This window comes from Vitis riparia, chromosome 14 (genome assembly GCF_004353265.1).
Source record: "Vitis riparia cultivar Riparia Gloire de Montpellier isolate 1030 chromosome 14, EGFV_Vit.rip_1.0, whole genome shotgun sequence".
Classification (NCBI taxonomy): domain Eukaryota; kingdom Viridiplantae; phylum Streptophyta; class Magnoliopsida; order Vitales; family Vitaceae; genus Vitis; species Vitis riparia.
The window spans coordinates 10,735,162-10,743,384 of NC_048444.1; the positions used below are offsets into that span (position 1 = coordinate 10,735,162).

Sequence of the window (8,223 nt, forward strand, 5' to 3'; positions counted from 1 at the left end):
TAAACAACTTGCCATCTGGTATTGAATTGTGTAGTTTTTTTTTTCCCTGGGTTTCATACTAAGTAAATCTAAGTTACGTGTTAGGCCACATGTCCTCTTTTTTCTAGAGGATGAACCTATTAAGAGTAATAATGAAATTAAAAGAAACATAATTTACTTATCTTATATAAAATTAAACATTAAAAACTTATCATTCAAGAAATTAAATATATGTAAACACATTTATCATATGTAAAGTTAAACATAATCTTCTTAATCATACCAACAACAGAAGGGTCAGAAGAATCAGAAGGATCAGAACTACTAGGAGTAGTAGTTGTAGCAGGTTGTATGTCTAAGAGTTGTTGTAGATTGTCCAACTCATCTTCTGGAGACACTATTTGTACTCTTCCTCTTCGATGTGACATTTCCTACATAATAAAGTAAATTAGAAAAAGTAATACAAAATAAGTTACATAAATAATATGAAATAAATTACAATTTGTATATCTGGTAAGTATATATTTATGTACTTACCAATACTATTAGCTACACATCATCTATATCATCATCATGAATGAATTCATTATCTCTTTCAACAATGTTTTCTAGTCGTGATAGTAGAACATCTGTTTGGATAGTTTCTCCTGCAATATCATTTTTATCCCAATTGATTAAATCATTCTCGATCAACTCCTGCACATCACGTTGACTATGAAGTGTTATAAGTTGTTGATATGGCTCTGGATCATTAGTAGATACTTTTTGATTCATATCATAAACCCCTCGAGTTTGTATCTCTATAACGGTGTGCCAATTTTCCTCATTTGAATTTTGAACATATAAGACTTGTTTTGCTTGAGATGCAAGCACAAATGGTTCATCTGTGCATATGGTACGTTCAAAATTTAAACACGTGAACCCATATTCATCCTTCTTTATTCCCCTTCCACTATGATTACATCCCACTAGTCACACTTGAATAAAATAACTCTATTTCCACCAAGGTAATGTAACTTAATTACATCAGTTAGCACACCATAGTAAGAAACATGACCAGGAATTGGGTTCTTGTCTCTTGCACTTGCAAAGCTTGATACCTTTGCGGTCACAACAACTTCACTATTTTGAGTTTTTTTTTTTCCTTTTTCTCGTTCTCTTGTGTGAAATCTGAACCCATTAATGATGTATCCTCTATAACATGTAACTGATGTACTTGGTCCACGAGACAATGATAGTATGTGTTCAGAAATTGGACTTTCATGTCACATTTGTATAATCTATAGATTCAAATATAAGATGTTAATACATACATGTATATTAGATAATAGAACAATTTATGTAGTGAATGAACTTACACGTTCTTCAAACCAACTAATGAATTCTCTTCTGTGAATCAAATCTACATCTCGTGCACGAATACGAGGCTTAACCCTTATAGATTGCTTATGCTCTCTGATAAAAATGAAAAAATTAATTATAATGCTCACAAAGACCAAAATTAAATTTTTGTATGAGAATTAATATAAAGTTTTATTCAAATAAGTGTCTTACTCAATAAATGATGTCACTTCCTCACAATTAGTCAACACATATAAATGTGCTTGGGACCATTCTTTTGTGCTAAGAACACGAGATGTTGACTTTCTTATTGTACGTTCCATGCATTTGAAAATGGTTAACCCTCCACCATTTGTTATGTTATTTTCAATGACATAATTTCTTTCTTCACGGTCATGCTTCGTTTCAATATCATGCAAATATCTTGAACAAAAGGTTGTACATTCTTCTGCTATGTAGCCCTTTGCAATAAAACCTTTTTGGACGACTCTTATTACGGACATAAGACTTTAATGTACGTAAATACCTGTCATTCCACAACATGATAGATTTGTTTCATGAACTATACGAAACCTAATATACATAAGATTAATTGAATGAGAACATATCGATCGATAGGATACATCCATCGATATTGCACTGGTCCAACGATCTTTGCCTCACTTGCAAGATGAATAGGTAAATGCACCATAACATCAAAGAATGATGGAGGAAATATTCTTTCTAATTTGCAAAGTGTGACTATTATGTCATTCTCAAGGTGCTCTAATTGATCAGTCTTTAACACTTTAGAACACAACTATTTGAAGAAACTACATAGATCAACTATAACATCACAAACATTCTTATGTAGAACTCCTCGAATTGCAAGTGGAAGGAGTTGTTGCATGAGAACATGACAATCATGATACTTCAACCCAAATATTTTTCTTTCATTCACTTGTACACACTGAGAGATGTTAGAAGCATAACCATCTGGAACCTTTACTTCTTTAAAAAATTTACAGAATTCCTTTTTTTCATTTGAAGTTAGTGAATAGCATGCAGCAGGCAATATAACCCTATTCTTTCTTTGTATGGGGTGAAGTTGATCTCTGATACCCATAACTTGCAAGTCAAGATGACTATTGAAGTTATCATTCGATTTACCATCGATAGTCAACAAGGTGCCAACTATACTGTCACATATATTCTTTTAATATGCATTACATCCAAATTGTGACGCAAAATGAGGGTTTTCCAATATGGCAATTGGAAAAAAATGTTTTTTTTTTCCAATTGTGCTCAAGTTCAACATGTTCTCTTTTTCTTTTTGCTGACATCTTATTTTTTGATGTCTTCCCTAAAGTAATATGTTCCATTCCATCTAATTGATGTAGAACATCTTCCCTAGACAAATGTTTAGGTGCTGCTCTATGCTCTTCATTTCCATCAAAGGACTTTTTATCACGTCAAAATCTATGATCAATCGGCAAAAATCGACGATGACCTATGTAGCACCATTTCCGTCCGTTTTGTAATCGATATGAAGAACAATCCTTATTACAAATAGGACAAGCAAATTTCCCTTTAGTACTCCAACCCGAAAGGTTTGCATATGCAGGAAAATCATTGATGGTCCATAATATAGCTGCACGCATACAAAAATTTTGTTTTGTTGAAACATCATATGTTTCAACTCCAACCTCCCATAAGTCATTCAACTCATCTATCAATGGTTGTAAGTATATGTCAATGTCATTCCCAGGTGCAGTTGGACCAGGAATAAGTAGTGACAACATGAAGAATGTTTGTTTCATACACATCCAAGGTGGTAAGTTATATGGAATGAGAACCACCGGCCACATACTATATGAAATTGACATATTCCCAAAAGGATTGAACCCATCACTTGCTAAACCGAGCCTAACATTTCGAGGTTCTAGCACAAATGAAGGGTGTACGTTATCGAAGTTTTTCCAAGCCAAAGAGTCCACTGGATGCCTTATAATCTCACCTTCCATGCGACCATCAACATGCCATTTTATGTGAGAAGTTGTCTTAGATGACATATATAAACTTTGAAGCCTTGGTTTTAAGGGAAAATAATGCAAGACCTTAGCAGGAATTTTCTTTTTCTTTACTGACTTAGTGAACTCATCTGTAGAATGATCATCACTCGATTTCCATCTGGAGACACCACAAACAACACACTCATTTGCATTTGCATGCTCTTTTGAATACAACAAGCAATCTGAGGGGCATGCATCAATTTTGATATAATGAAGGCCAAGGTCACGAAGTATTTTTTTTGCTTCATAATAGTTGCTTGGCAATGTCTCACCCTCAGGAAGTGCTTCCTTCAACAATTCAAGCAACATTGTAAAGGACTTATTGCTCCATCCATTAAGACACTTCATATGAAATAATCTTATGATAAAAGACAACTTTGTGAATTTTTTACACCCTGGATATAGTTCGTGATCTCCTTCTCTTAACAAATTATAAAATTTGTTTGCATCCTTATTCGATTTTTCAAACTCCTCATGCACATGTGGACTTTGTTCAGATTCCTCATTTGGCATTGACATTCCAAATGCATCATTTAACATTTCTTCCATCTCATCATGCATATCAGACTCATTAGTGCTAGTATTCGCAAGTTCACAAAACTCATATTCCCCATGCATCAACCATCGCACATAATTTCTAGCTATCCCATTGTCCAACAAATGGCCATACATGATTTCTCACTTTTGCATAACACAATTATTGCAACGAATGCAAGGACATGGGAGCATTTCTTTTCCAGGTGCATTGGTAAAGGCAAAATCTAAGAACTCCAAAACTCCTTTATGATATTCACTACTTACTCTTGACTTCTGCATTCAACTCTTATCTATTGGCATTTTTCTCGTACTTCCGCAAATTAAACCCTTCAATCACATAACAATGAATCTTCATATCAACTTATAATGAATGTGATATGTTTTTTATCATCTCAAACTCCTATATTTGGTAGTAGTTCCTATGCCATTTAGAAATACATAATCCTTATGAATCAATCACTAACATGCTTAGTTTCATTTTGATAAAATTTCGGCAGCATTTCCCCGTAGTTCTCCAGGGACACGAATTGGCTAAGGTATAAACATACTATTAGTTAGCTTAACTAAGCTACTAACAATATGTCACCTTGTCCAAATATGCACCCAGAGAACAAGGGGAATCACTGTCAAATCTTATCAATATGTTAAAGCATAAGCGTGTGATTTCATAGATATTATGTATTCCAAACTGTTCAAACGAACAATTCAAGCATCATTTGCAGACAATTCTACCAATCATATACAAAACATATAGGTTGAAAACTTGAATATGACCACAATAAATAATCATATCCACACGTCTACAACTTATATGTTTTTAATATATGATAAAAGAGACATTTGTCAAGCAAGGATACTTGAACGAGAATTCTAGGGTTTTCTAATATGAAAATGAGTAAATGATAAAATTAATGACAAATAATATTAGAAAAAAATAGATAAAAACACACAATGAGACTAACACATTCGATAATTTATATAAATGAATTACTAATATTTCTATTGCATAAAATCAACGAGGGTTAGTTCATAGATAACAATAATAAAATATAAAATCATAGATAAAGCCTCACAATAGATGCAACATATGCATATCTTAGATCATGAAGTAACGAAAGGGTAAGGTATAAATAAGATGAAACAAAACAAAAATTTTCTTAATTTTCTAATTTGGGTGCAAAACAAAAATTTTCTAAATATTCCTATTCTTTTTCTAGAATAGGTTTGATATTATTTTTATTTATTTATTTTAATAAAAAATGGTTTTTGTTGAGAAGTTGTTTTGGAAGTAGGATATTATTTGAGAGTATATTTAATTAAAAATATTATATAAGTTTACTATCTTTAAACTTTAAAAACTAATTACTTTATTTTAAATAAAAAAAAGACACAACTTATAAATTAAATCATAAAAAGAAAGATATAAATTTGAGAATAGATTTTATTTGTATCACTTTTAAAATTTTTATTTTTTATTTTTTACTTTTGACAATAATTAAAAATGTAAATATTTCACTAAAGTCAAGCATGGTTTAATTAATAGTTCTTAAATTATATTTGAGAATTCAAAGATAAAAAAATTATTTTCTCCATCTATTTTTCATGAAGGTACATATAATATAATTAATAGTTCTTAAATTATAATTTTCTTTTTATCTACTTTCTATTTTTTTATCTACTTAAAATATCATGAATTTTAGATTATAATATATATGCAGATTCATATATAAACCCAATTTTTATAAATAATTCATTTAAAAATATTGTGAAATGCATTTTTTCATAAGTCACATAATTATTTCCTTAAAATATCATGAATTTTAGATTATAATATATATGCAGATTCAGGGCCTATATCCAACTTAGCATTAGTGGCTGTAACGTGTAACTCATGTGGATTGGGGGGTTTGGTTGATTGCCAACTCAAACTCTATCCAAAAAAAAAAAATTATATAGATGTATATATTAAAGGAATTTGGAATCAATGAAAATTAAATGTATTCGGTCAAAATTTTAATAAATCACGTATAGGAAGTTTTATCTAATCTAATTTATTACCTAAATTCAATTCAAACTTTTTTTTTTCTTTTTTTTTTTTAAGAAAAGTAGGTTTTGACTCACTTATTTTTAAAAATATATAAAAAATAAAAAATAATTATTTGTATATATAAAATAAAATATCTACTTGTATCTCTTATTTGTATCTTGATGCCTATAAAATAGTTGCCAATTAAGCTAATCAATAATCCATCCTTTATTATTTTATTCATTTCATAATTCTAATTTATAAAATTTCTTTAATCATGTAAGTTTGGATGCATTTAGGGATTTACTTTAACTTTAATTAATCCATCATTGCAATCTAGTTTGCACCACCATTGTAAATTTCTTATTTATTTTAGGATGGAAATGATTTGACTATGACATGATGTCATGCCACATGGAAAATCATTAAATTTTAGGGGACTTATGATGGGAGCTATTACATACTTAAGTTTCATTCTATATTATTAATTGTATAATGAATTTATTTAGAAAGAATTATGATTCAAAATTTTTAATAGCATGTTTGATAATTATTTTTAAAAAGAGTTTTATAGAAGAGTTTTAATAATTATGTTTAATAAAACAAAGAATATTTAAAAATTTAAATTATTTTTAAAATAAATTTTATGTATAATATTTATTTTATATATTTATATAATTATTTTTTAAAACAGTTATTTGTATACAAACTTTTCCATAATTATTTGTATCTCTTATTATATAATTAATAGTTCTTAAATTATAATTTTTTTTATCTACTTTCTATTTTTTTTTTTAATCTACTTAAAATATCATGGATTTTAGATAGTTGGTAATATAAGTTCCCAAAGCTAAAAAAATATTATTGAAAAGGCAATTTAAAATTACTTTTAAAAAAAGAAGATAATTTAAATTTAAATTTAAAATTGTCTTTTAAAAAATATTTTAATATTTAATTGAAAAGACAATTTCCTAATACACTTAATGGGTATCATAAAATTTAAAATAATTTTTAGGACTATCTTAAAAAATATTTTTTAAAATTACCATATCCTTAACTAAAGTGTGACATATGGTATAAAAATCTATCTTACGTGGAAAATAACATTCATAAAGGTGACGTGTCTTAATTGTATGACTATAATATTTGATATACAAATAAAATATTTAAAATTTTGTAAAATTTTATTGTTTGTGAGACTCATAAATAGGACAAAAAAAAAAACAAAGAAACAAAGCTACAGAAACGTGGAGTGTGGAATATATAGTTTTAATCCATATCAACATGTTCACAAACTCAAAGATATAGAAACAAAGAAAAAACAACATTGTTGAAAACTAATCAAATTAGGAATGCAACACAGTAATTAAACCCAATGGAAATAGACAATTAAAGAGAATGCAACACACAAAAGAAAAATTCTTTCATTACACAGTAAGAATGGAAATAAACCCAATAACAATGAAATCAGAATTAAACATAGAAAAAATAGAGAGAAACTAGAGAGAAATTGTACCTTAGGAAGTAATTAAGTGTGGTTTTTCCAAAAGCACCAAAACCTTATAACAATGGAAATAAACCCAATAACAATGAAAATAAACCTAATAACAATGGAATCTCAAACCTAATCACAAACATTTCCAAAATACCAACTAATAAAACCCAAAAAAAAAAAAAAAAAAAATCCTAAAACTCACCAAAACCTAGAGAGAAACGATTTTTACGGGAGTTTCTTGGAGGTGGCTTTGGCTTTACGGACCATAGCTTCCATGGGGCTTCTTCAGTATGGCTTCCATAAGTTTTTTCCGGCAATGGCTTCCTCCAAGCAATGGGGGCTGTGGGTAGGTTTTGTGGGTTTTATGGCCGTGGGTTTTGGAGAGGAATAGAAAATGGGTTTTGTTGGTAGGAGAGAGAGGCTTTATATTGGAAATGTTTGCAGGAGAAGGGTTTTACTCAATGGTTAAAATGGGTTAAAACGTTGCCTGTGTCTTTTATATTGGAAAGTCAATGGTTAAAATGTTGGCCCACATGGTTAAGATATTATATTGGAAAGTGATATATTATATTGGAAAGTGATGTGAGACTTTATATTCATGGCTTTATATATGGTTATTATCAAATTTCATTTTAACATTTTATGGGTTAAAATGTTGGCCGTGGTTATTATCAATTATTTTAAAATTTTAAATTTGCAATTATTTTAAAATTTAAAATTAATTTTGAAAGTTCAATGTTTTACTCAAAGTGTTGTTTTAAAATTTTTATTAAGTTTTATAAAGTTTTTCAAAT

General features: G+C 29.1%; 1 long non-coding RNA gene across 1 annotated transcript; it reads right to left on the reverse strand.

Moving 5' to 3' along the window:
• Positions 1–326: 326 nt before the first annotated feature.
• On the reverse strand, positions 327–7,708 carry LOC117929479. The gene is made up of 3 exons (XR_004653770.1): positions 7,632–7,708; positions 7,451–7,493; positions 327–410 (listed from the first exon to the last, which is right to left on the reverse strand). It is a non-coding gene; the product is annotated as an uncharacterized LOC117929479 (long non-coding RNA).
• Positions 7,709–8,223: the final 515 nt, after the last annotated feature.